Consider the following 12,724-nt stretch of genomic DNA (forward strand, 5'->3'; position numbering starts at 1 on the left):
TCGCTGTTTCAGAAGCAACATGCGAAACACAGGACATTCAGCACGCACATATTATATGCACAATGTGATGTGCGCGCGAATGAGTTTTGGTTTCTACGCGTGAGGTGCGGCGGTGGAAGAAAACGACGAGGACTCTGAGGCACGCGCAAAAGAGGCGCGAACACGAAGACTCGGGTGCAGGAGAACAAAGGGAAGAGGCAGACGGAGTTAGCCGTTCGATACAGTCGGGTGGCCGGACCCGAGTGTCGTACAACAGCGATGCGGACCACGAGTTGAGGCTTCGGGCTTCAGGTGGCCGCCAACTTCCTCCGTCTCCGAACGCTTCGCAACCGGAAGCATCAAACTCTATCGCCAGTCATCAAGAGCCAGTGCCAACCTCCCCGAAGTTCCCCTTTCACCGCTTTTTACCACACCTTGCCACCATGCCTCAGCACTACGGCTCGCTCGACTCGATGGACTATCAAGTGGTTCAGCCTCTGTCAACCTTAAGCGCATGACTTTGGTTTGAGACTAGGGACGCCAATTGGCTAGCTCGTGCTTTTTCTGTGTTTGTATAGTTTGTTTTAGTGTGTGTGTTCCTTGTGTGCATAAAGTGTTGTTCCAAACCTACTAGCAGCCTCTTTGGATTGATAGGAACGTCCGCGCTCCCAACCATCCACACTTTAAGGGGTATTCAGACGGGGGAGAAATGCTCGGGGGATAAAGGCGGAGCCTAGTGACGTCAGCTCACGAGGAGAAGTCTCCACAAATGCCCCCCACTCACACGGACGAGGCGAACGGAGTGGGAGGCCAGTCTTACTAGACTACTCTGGTGGCTTGCACCACCCGTTTGACGAGCTGCTCGAGCTGCAGACGACCATGCAGCTGCAGACTGTACACCCGCTGCCGCACTCTGCAGGAGCAAGTGCAACAATGTGGCCATACAAGAGCCCAAAATTTCGCTATATCCCCCACCGCAGGGGGATTGTTTGTCCTTTCGGGGAAAAGGTCCCCGTCTCCCCCGAGGAGGCGCGGGGACCCCCCCCCCCCCGCGCCTCCTCGTACACTCATACCCAGCAATTCCGGACATCGCTTTCAGTTCGCGGTTTTTGGCACCACGTGGCGTACGGACCTTAAAGATTCGTAATTCCCGCTATGACTCCGACAGCGTAGCGGACACAAAGACAGACGACAATATCGGCTTTCACCACCACGCGCGAACCGGCAATCGCCGACTGATAACCGCAACGCATGCGACGAGCGGGCGGCTGCTCAACTGTGAATCAGCACTAGTTTTGTTGCAAAGTGGCTCGGTCCTTCTTCAAGACGGCGGAACCTGGAAAGGGCGTCCTGCCCTTCCTCTCATTTTTCTTTCAATATTTTCCGAGTTTCTTCCATATTTTTCGTCCGATCGTACTGCCGTTGGCCTCCCCTGGTTCCTTTTAAAGTTGGCGAACACGCCTTTTGTCGCTGCCGTGTTTTGAATCACAGAAGCTAATTTTGAGAAATAATACCATCTTAAATTATGATGACGGTCGCGCGTTTCGGACTATGCACACTCAGGCTTGACTTCCCTCATTTTCGTTGACGTCAGTTTACAAACCCATAATATTGTACAACTGGGTGAAAGCACCAAGCCGTGTGTTACAGTCGCTAACAGACTTCGCTTTTTCGTGTTCAATAAGCGACTGAACTAAGGCACAAATTTATTTGAATAATGAAGATTATTCAGTAGCCTTCGGTGAAGTATTTTAATTAGGCGCCATAGTTTCAACTATGTTGCTTTCCTTTCTCAAACTCATAATAAAATACGCCCTAAATACCTTATGTTCCTAAGCACAGTACACAATTTACAGCTCGTCCCTCGCCTTTCTTCTCAGTGTTTCTGAAAATGAAATGAAATCGAATAAACTGACAAATCCCACCTCAATGCCTCAATGGATATCTGCTAGTCTGCAGATTTGTGCGAAGTCATGGATTGAAACCAAGCTCTTGCGGCCTTTTTAAAGCAGGAAAAAAACGAAAACAAAAACGTGTTTCTTTACGTGACAACGTACGTTACGGCCCTTCACGAAATCCATTGAAAACTTTTGTTACATTTTGAAAGTTTTATGTTGCTTATGAAAACAAGGCAACTGCAAGAGTCTCGAAACGCATGTCTTCTTGTTCTCTGTGATGAATGCTTGTTTACCGTGAAAAAAGTGCGTGTTCTTTGCAAAACATTGTTTCGATTGCACCTAAAGTTGTAGATGCCATCTAGCTAAGATTTTAAGAATGATTTTTTTGTAAATAGGAAGAGTTGCAAGATGTTGAACTGTCCTGTTACCGCATTTCCAGAAGATCAGCACCACTGACAACTCAGGCACTCTGTGTCTTTACCTCGGCAAGAGTCCATAAGCGAAGTTAGTTTTTTTTTCCCGCTTTCTTGTGGACACTGTAGCCTCAGTACGTTGTAATATTCAGGTGATGGGTCCTGCATGTTTTTATCGCTATTTTTCATTGCGGCACCATTCTATAGTCGTCACTGAGCGTCTCAGATTAGAGGGTTAACTGAAGTTGCGTGTCATAGTCAGTGACTCGATCACTGCGCTGCAGTCCGTGGCTCACATTCGCAGCTGCAGTCCGTGGCTCACATTCGCAGAAAGCCCAGCTCCCTCAGAAAGGCATCACCTTCTGTATCAAATTATGGCCGCCCTTCTGCGGAGCAGCCACTCATGTTTTGTAGACACGATCACCACAGAATGATGTGTACTGCCCATTTATTTGTAGTGCGCAATCATAGTGAGAAAATCCGACGTGCAGGGGGGGAATAAGGGCATAATGCAGGCTAGCCGATGTTTTCGTATACGTATACGTGAGCCTATCTTGGTCAAAGGCGTCAATGACCAACCCTTTCAAACATACGGCGCCTTTGACGAATATACCACCCATCGAAACATCAGCTAACAGGTATGAGGCCCCTATTATGGCGAAAGCCTTAGATGTCTCATCAAACGCGAAAAGTGACCGTCGGCGTCTTCGAGATTTGGCAATATCTCTCGATACTTCGCGAGACCGGCGTTGGCGTTCAAGGATGCAAAAAAAAGTAATAAAAGTGGGTTCAAAGTCACGTGATCGATACTCAAGTGAATGTGTGTGTGTGTGTGTGTGTGTGTTTGTGTGTGTGTGTGTGTGTGTGTGTGTGTGTGTGTGTGTGTGTGTGTGTGTGTGTGTGTGTGTGTGTGTGTGTGTGTGTGTGTGTGTGTGTGTGTGTGTGCGCGCGCGCGTGCAGTCGGCGTACCAAAAGTCACATGACCTCAGTGTAACATGACGTCAGCATGACGTCACAGATCGCCAGAATTTGACACATCGTAGTGGCGACATCGAAGGGCATCGTCACTTGATTAAAGGCGGGCCGATCACGGAGGCTCTGCAAAACCATGTCAGGAGCAGAAAGCTTGTAATGCCTCCGATCCGGGAGGCAGTGCAAAAGCACGTTGAACTCGGAAAGCTTTTGAATGTTACGCTGGAGGGGAGGATCAGCACGTCGACCGAGAAGAAAAAGAACAAGAAAATGGCTTTCGCCTTCGAGTTGTCTTAGACGATTGCATAAGGGACCCTCTGAGTTTTTCCTGTTCAGACAACCTCTATAGCACACCTATTCGGTGCCTTTGACTACGCTGTCGCTCATCTTCACAAATTCAGTCATGCGATGCTACCAATAAGCACTTCACAAAATTCAGAGGGCAGTACTAACATTTAGTAGTCCGAAGTCGCCGACATGGGTCACTGGGGGCAAATAGATACGACCCGTTGAACACAACCACGCATTTATACTTCGTCGTTAACGCGGGAGTGTCACGCACTAAGCTTCGCCGAAATTAAGCTTGGGAATGTTCTATTGGAAGCATAAGTTAGTCCGTACGTAATCTGGGAAAGTTCACATGCGCATGTTACGCGCATGTGAACTTTTCCAGATTACGGACGCTATTGCTTCGCGATGAGTTATTGCAGTCATGACGGCAGATGTTTATCCCGCCTCTCCAATCTTGCTTCTGCTCCCTAGGCTGTCTTCTGGCGCTGCTGTTACACGTGAAATGTTTCATTGCAGTGCATTTTACTTCGTGGGATACGAGTCAAGCAATTTATTCTCATGGTATCCGCGTTTCTTTTTCTTTCTCTTGCCATAGGTTGGGAAATCCACAGCATGATTAGAGGCTTAATACTTGTGTAGCTCATTGTTCGTACACCGGTGCACCGAGCAGACAATGTTGAACCAGCTTCAATGGAAAGCTTCTAAGCTTTCATTTTTGCCAATACAATTAAGTGTAAACGATCACATTAGCAGTTTGAGTTGACAATTAAAAATCGACCGTTTTAATTGATTTGACGTATTAAATGCGAAGCATTTCTTAGCGAACTTCTGCGGCTTTGAGCGTATCTATCTATCTATCTATCTATCTATCTATCTATCTATCTATCTATCTATCTATCTATCTATCTATCTATCTATCTATCTATCTATCTATCTATCTATCTATCTATCTATCTATCTATCTATCTATCTATCTATCTAGCCGCCTACGACTTTGTGCTCTCCTGGTCGCATGGTTAATCGAATGTGCACCAAAATTGGTATGGCGTAACATGACTGTATGACGAACATAAATGACAAGTCATAACATGAAAATCATGACACGCATGTCATGTACAGCATGATTTACATGCCACGCTCATGGGGCGCTGGCGGCCGTTTCGTTAGCTTTATATACACCAAAATTGGTATCTTGCGATGTGACTGTGTAACGAACATAAATAACACGAGTTAACATGAAAATCATGACACGCATGTCATGTACAGCATGACTTACATGCCACGCTTATGGGGCGCTGGCAGCCGTTTCGCTGGATTTATATACACCAAAATTGGTATCTTGTGACGTGACTGTATAACGAACATTAATTACACGAGTTAACATGAAAATCATGACACGCATGTCATGTACAGCATGACTTACGTTCCACGCTCATGGGGCGCTGGCGGCCGTTTCGCTAGCTTTATATACACAAAAATTGGTATCTTGTGACGTGACTGTGTAACGAACATAAATAACACGAGTTAACATGAAAATCATGACACGCATGTCATATACAGCATGACTTACGTGCCACGCTCATGGAGCGCTGGCGGCCGTTTCTCTAGCTTGATCTACCCCGAAGTTGGTATTGCGCGACGTTACTGTGTGACGAACATAAATAATAGGAGTTAACATGAAAACCATGACACGCATTTTCCTCAATGACATACAAGGCGGTGTATGCAGCTCTTTGCTGGCTGCTTCGCATTACATCGATTCCCACAATGCGTGGGATCTGCCGGCTTTTTTTCATCAGGACTTATAGCTTAGAACGCTAGGTTACGGTAAATCCAGTTAACTTGTATATTCAACAGCTAGGGCACACTGTTCATTCAGCTGTGATTAAGCCCTCTTTCGGTCAGTCCACGAAACGCCTCTGTGAGCATCATAAACATAATTATCATCATCTTCAACCTATTCAGTGACCACTTAACTGAGGTTTTCTCTAGCGATTTCCGATTCCCTCTATCCCGCGACAGTTGATTGCACTTTATTCCTGCGACATTTTTAATTTCATCACCTCGACCTAACACTCTGCTGTCATTGACTTCGTTTCTGTTCTCTCGGTATCCATTACGCCGCACTAACGGCACATCAATTATCGGTCCTTCGTATTAGTGACCTGCCGAAGTCCACTTTTTTCTGATGATGTTAACTAGGATGTCGGCAACGCCTGTTTGTTCCCTTATTTCCTCTACGTATCATTCGGTGTCTTAATGCGGGCCATTTTTTTCTTCCGTCATACATTGCGCGGTACTTCACTTTTTTCTCGAGTTTCCTTGTTATCCTCCAAGTTTTCAGCCCCGTATGTTACTACCAATACTACGAAATTGCACAGGTCGGCAAACTCACTCATGAGTCGACTCACTCAAACTCATTCAGACTCAGATCGGGCCATGAGTCTGACTCTGAGCGAGTCCGGGTAAGCAATGTTTTGGTGTGTTTTAGTCGGAGTGAGTCCGACTGAGGAAAATTTTAGTGAGCCTGAGTCCAGGTGCGTCCAGTTGAGAAACATATTGGTGAGTCTGAGTACGAGTGAGCCCTAAGCACAAAATATATTTCTTTTTAGTGAGTCCGAGAGGGCTGCACCGTCCATTGCCGACCTATGGTCATATCTACTCATCTTCAGCATTACTATCAGTCTTATATCGGCTTACCATTATACCCAAGTCTAGTCACACATATGTCAACGCACGAGCGTTCATGCGCCACCTCAATATTTATTGATCAGAGGTGTGAGGTGTGTGTGTGTGTGTGGGGGGGGGGGGGGGCGTTGACCTCCCCGTGCAAACTCTTTCACGGGAAGTTCTTGATAATATATCTCGTGTGAGTCGCGTATTTCATAAAACTGTCCTTGCATGATTTAAGCCACTTATAATACGTGTTTGATGGTGCAAGATCAAAAGGCGCATCGTAGAGCACCGATTACGTGAGATATTGGCGTTAAAGAGCATCGGCACCATGACCGAAAAAGCTAATTTAACGCTAACAGACTCATGAATCGACTCACTCAGATTCACTCAGATACAGGTCAAGCCGTGAGTCTGAGTCTGAGTGAGTCCGGCTGAGTAATATGTTGGTGAGTTTGAATCCGAGTTAGTCCGGTTGAGAAAACATTTAGTGAGTCTGAGTGAGTCCGATTGACGAAAATTGGTGAGTCTGAGCCCGAGTGAGCCTTCGGAGCAAAATGTATTTCTTCAGTGAGTCTGAGTGAGCTCCAATTTTTTTGCCGACCCAAGCGCAATTGTTGTATACATCCCGCTTTAAGAATAGCGGTGAATTGCCTGTCATGGCTTAGGAATGTCTATCTCAAGCACTACCCCAGCCCATCATCGGCGAGTTTTGGTTTCATGAGTAGGTTACCCTTTTAATTATTCGTGTCGATGAACATGCTCTCGCGCAGGTTCTGAACACTGGTTGCTAATTTTGAGTTCTTCTAAGGACTCGAAACAGCCGAGCACGCAACACGGTTAAATTTGCAGATACAGCAAAAAATATTTTTATTATCACTGCTCCTCCGCTTGTGTCTCTTTGGGGTAAGGTTATTCGACACATCGCTTTTTTTTCTTTGCGGGCTCACTACAGGCAGTAGTATTAACTCCTCGAAAAAATACTTACAGAGTACCAGTTTCCACTTTGAAGGCAATCTATACATTTATGGCGTTATATATATATATATATATATATATATATATATATATATTGAAGGGAGCAGCGGTCGGTACACACTACCGCACAAGTATTGTTCGTTTTCGAATTTTTCGGTAGCTCTTTTGCGCACTCCTTGATATATATATATATATATATATATATATATATATATATATATATATATATATATATATATATATATATATATATATATATATATATATATATATATATAGTGAGCGCTGACTGTGTCGGTCATCATCTTCACTTGTGCATACAAATCCTCCTTAGTTCTCCTTAGTGACCGTGGCAAGACGTTTCTTTCTCATGTCCTCGCTGAAGTCCTACAGGCCTCTGACACCATCCATAAGACCACCTCGGCATATCACCCGCAGACAAATGGTCTCATCGAGCGTTTTCACCGAACTTTGTCCGACATGATCTCTATGTATGTTCAGCCCGATCACAAGAACTGGGACACAATACTGCCTTTCGTCACGTTTGCCTACAATACGGCCATACAACGCACTACAAGCTACAGCCCGTTTTTCCTCGTGTATGGCCGTGCACCGTCTTTTGTTCTGGACACCAGCTTCTTCTCCGCGCTCTCTGTCCCATCAGCGTCCCTTCCAGAAGAGTTCGCTGCCCGCGTCGCCCGCTGCCGTGAAATTGCCCGCGCCAAGTGTTGGCGCGGGCAATTTCACGGCAGCGGGCGACGCGGGCAGCGAACTCTTCTGGAAGGGACGCTGCCATTCAGGCCAAGAGGAAAGTTCGTTGTGATGAGACACGTAGAGTTGTGTCTTTCCACCCAGGCGACGAAGTGCTCCTCTGGACCCCTGTTCGCACACCGGGGCTCTGTGAAAAATTCGTTCACAGATACCTGGGCCCTTACACCGTGCTTGAACGAACGTCTGCGGTGAATTATCGCGTCGCTCCTGTTAGTTCGGCTTCGGACCGTCGCCGTCGCGGTGCCGAGATCACCCATGTGTCTCGCCTGAAGCCCTATATCCGGCGTTCGTACCCTTACTAAATGGACGTCTTGCTGACCGCTTTCGTGAAGGGGGAAAATAGTATGAGCGCTGACTGTGTCGGTCATCATCTTCACTTGTGCATACAAATCATCGTGATCATCATCATCGTGTTGGATCGCCGGTGTTCGGTTTTTGGTTCGCGCGCCTTTGCTGTAAATACAACAATCGTTCCGTCGTACCTGACGTCGTCTCACAATATATATATATATATATATATATATATATATATATATATATATATATATATATATATATATATATATATATATATATATATATATATATGAACACTGCTCCCTTCCCGTCTGCGTCAAAGAATCAAACGCTCGATCACGGAATTTTGAACCGCCACCTACGCAGGAACCATGACATGATGCTTAACCAATTCGCTCATTTTACACGAATTTGAATGTCACTCCGGCTGAGTCATGGTCACAACTGATAGGTCACTTTTATTCTGATTACTGCTTAGTAATTCTCTTATTTGCTGCATTTCTTAGCAAACCTTTGGCACTTTGAGCGTTTCTATCTACTATCTATCTATCTATCTATCTATCTATCTATCTAGCCGCCTACGTCTGGGTGCTCTCATGATCGCCTCCTTTACTTGGTGTAGACCAAAATTGGCATGGGAAGACAAGAGGATTTGACGAATATGACTGTCGGGTCATGACATGAATAATATGAAAATCCTGTCGCGTACGTCGTCAAACCCTTTCCTCCAGACACGTGTGGCACACACCCGTTTACCACGGGCCGCGGTGCACGGGGTATGCGCCACAGGTGACCGACAGTTTATATCTGCCTAGCAACGGCGAGAACACACATTGGTAATTTAAATGCCAGAGCATTAAGAAAAACCGACATCGGCAGCGTTGACCTCGAATGGAAAGAATCAAATCTAGGATCTCAGCAGGAATCGAACCCAAGGATTCTGCGTGGCAGTCAGGTATTCTACCACAAAGCCACGCCAGGTCTAGAAACTGCTTCGGAAAAACACCCAATGCAGGCGTAATTTCGGTGCAACATCAATTGTGGTTGTGGTGCTGGGTATATAATTGTGTAACAATGCAATAAACATGTACTCCTACGATACAGGCGCCATGTCAGGTTAACGTCTCTGGTTCCAGTGTTGGCTTCGCTTTATAGCAGTCTAATAAACATAACATTTGTATTCCCATGGTTCAGCAAGCTATAATGAAGCATTGCTCGAGCACGGAAGAATACATTAACGAAAGTTACGTATGATATTCCCATTATTGCACCGTAAAGTGCATTTAGTTTCGATAATACTGACGTATGTACTCTAACGTGAGGGCTGACGTTACGTCGCACCATAAGTTACACTTTAAACGCCAATGTTGTGGACGTGCCTGGTAAGCCCAACATGTGCACACAGCTACTACACTTACAAAATCACCTTGATCAACCTCGTAACGCTTGGCTAAAAGCCATAAAATGCAGCATAGAAGTACTCGCTGACTGCTTCGCATGAAACAGATTCCCAGAAAGAATGGGATCTGCCGAATTTTTGTTTGGAGCAACAATCCGAAAATGTTTAAAATTAATGTTTTATTTATTTATTTTATTTATTTTATTTATAGGATACTGCAGGCCCATTGAGCGGCCCAAGCAGGAGTGGTTACAATATTACATTCAACTGAACATTATACATTGTAAACAGTTAGATCCGTGCAACAATAACAAAAAGGCAAAGCAAATCGCCATGCATTGCAATACACACAACAAAGGTAGAATGTATATACACACATACAGTAATCATAAAATATAGTAGGTAAGGTGACATACAGTAAATACAGCAGGTATGGTTACATCAAAACAAAACGACATACGTCTATTTAATCATTTGCTCTATTAGTTCCGCACTATGTAACCATGTCAATGGAAGGGCATTCCACTCGTTTATCGTACGAGGGAAAAATGAAAATTTAAACGCATTGGTTCTGGTGCTGTAGGGCGTAAGACACTCGGCATGACGATGCCTCGTTTCTCGGGTTAAGAGGGGTGATATGTATTCATCTGGATTTAAAGCTATTTTTCTGTTTTTTAGCTGAAAAAGAAACTTCAGTCTCTGTATCTTACGCCGTAGCTGCAATGTTTGGATACCATGTTCACACATTAAAAGTGTTGGAGAGTCAGTTTTCCGATACTTTGAATAAATAAACCGTATAGCTTTTCGTTGAATCCTTTCGAGAGCATCGATGTTTTGTTTAGTATGTGGGTCCCAAACAATAGCGGCGTATTCAAGCTTCGGTCGAATAAGTGATAAGTATGCTAACTGTTTTGCCTCAGCTGGTGCTTGTTTTAATTTATGTCTGAGTAAGCAGAGTTTTCGGAAGGAGGACGCACATATGTTTGATATGTGTGAATTCCATTTTAGCGTGTTTGTTATAGTGACACCGAGATATTTGTAGTTTGTAACTTCAACAAGCGGAATTGATGCAAGCGAGTACGGAAAGGAAAGACAATGGCTCTTTCTGGTTATTTTCATGAAAACAGTTTTCTGGGCATTGAGAACCATGTCCCGTTGTTCGCACCATTTATGAATTTTCTGTAAATTATAATTAAGGAGTACTTGATCCTCAGAACACTTTCACCTCATTAAACAGCACGCAATCATCAGCAAAAAGTCTGATACAAACCGGCTCACTAATTACATCAACGATATCATTTATGTACATAGAAAACAACAATGGCCCAAGGACACTTCCTTGTGGCACACCAGAAGTCACTGGTAGCTGCCTTGAGCTAGTGTGCCTCGATGTGCGCACAACGCGCATCAAGGCACCCTACCTTGAGCAATGGCCATCAATACACACAAATTGCACTCTGTCGCTTAAGTATGCTGCAACCCAAGAAATAATAAAACCTGGTAAGCCTAGTGCCTGAAGCTTTAAGATTAGTTTAGAATGACATACAAGGTCAAAAGCCTTCTTAAAGTCCAGGAAAATAACATCGACCTGACCTGATTTGTCTAGAACCGAGGCTAAGCGATGTACGACTGTTGTCAACTGGGTGACTGTAGAGAGCCCCTTTCTAAAACCATGTTGAAACGGAGTTAATTTACTATTGTCAGCTAAAAACTTGTTTATGTAATTCGCGATGACGTGCTCCAGCATTTTGCAACATGATGACGTCAATGAGATCGGTCGATAGTTTGTTAATAGCATGCTGTCTCCTTTCTTTAAGACGGGAACGATTCGTGCTGTTTTCCAATCAACAGGAATGCCAGCTGATGACAAGGAAGCGCGGAAAATAACAAGAAGATATTTCGAAAGCACTTCAGCATAACGACGAAGAAAGGGGTTTGGTATATTATCAGGTCCAGGCGACGATTTTGTCTTTAAATTCAGCAACATAGAAACAACACCAGCTTCTGAAATTAGGGTGGAATTTTCATGCAGGCTATTACGGCTCTGACGTAACGGTTCAGTTTGATTAGAAAAAAACACTGTGGAAGTATTCATTGAACCTTTCAGCTATACTGCGTTTATCATCGATAGTCACGCCATCGCACATAATTCGATCAACTGCCTTTTTCTGTGTGGAAAGGTATCGCCAAAACTTCTCGGGGGAGTTTTTGATGAAATTAGGCAATGTATAACTGAAGTAATGTTGCTTTGCATTATAGACTGCCTCATTCAACCTCGCTAGTGCCATTTTCACTGTATTGTTGTTTGATTTAGCCCGTTTTAGTCTTTTAAATTTTCGTTTGAGGTGCAATATATCCCTTGTTATCCAAGGATTATTTTTCCGCGTTTTTTTAATTCTGTCCGGAACGAAATTTTCAAGGCAGTACGTGCATAAGGTCTTAAATGAGTTCCAGAGTACCTCAACATCATGTCCTTGAAAATTGTCCACGTTATGAAGTAGATAATCCATAATACTTTCATCACAAGCCCGAGAGAAGTCTTTAATCAAAACTGGAGTGCTAATTGTTTTTTGTACCTCGAGAGAACACGTAAGACACACCATATGGTGGTCAGAGATACCTTCTTCAACGGATGTATTGTAATTTTCAATTGAACGGCTAATAAAGATAAGATCTAGTAGTGAAGAAGAATTATTTTGAACGCGAGTTGGTTGATTTACAATCTGGTGAACGTCAGCACTCAGCATAATGTCGGCCACGTAATCAACGTGCCCACGTGTGTTACTATCAGTACTTCTTTAACGAGTAGGCCGACTACGTCACGGGACCCTGGAGTGCTCTTCGAAATCGAAACTGCCTCAGGTCCTAACATACGAGCACATAAATAAACATTCGTCCCGCGCTGGGGCAAATGAGTTTCGTTGCCGTTATTAAGGAGACTGTCGCCACTGATTGGGAGAAAAAAAAAAGAGGTTCACAAATTTTCTGTCACCCCTCCTTTAAGACATGCAAACTGCACGTAGTTATACTACGGTCACGTAAAAGCGCGTGCG

The sequence above is a fragment of the Rhipicephalus sanguineus genome, chromosome 1, assembly GCF_013339695.2.
Source record: "Rhipicephalus sanguineus isolate Rsan-2018 chromosome 1, BIME_Rsan_1.4, whole genome shotgun sequence".
Lineage (NCBI taxonomy): Eukaryota > Metazoa > Arthropoda > Arachnida > Ixodida > Ixodidae > Rhipicephalus > Rhipicephalus sanguineus.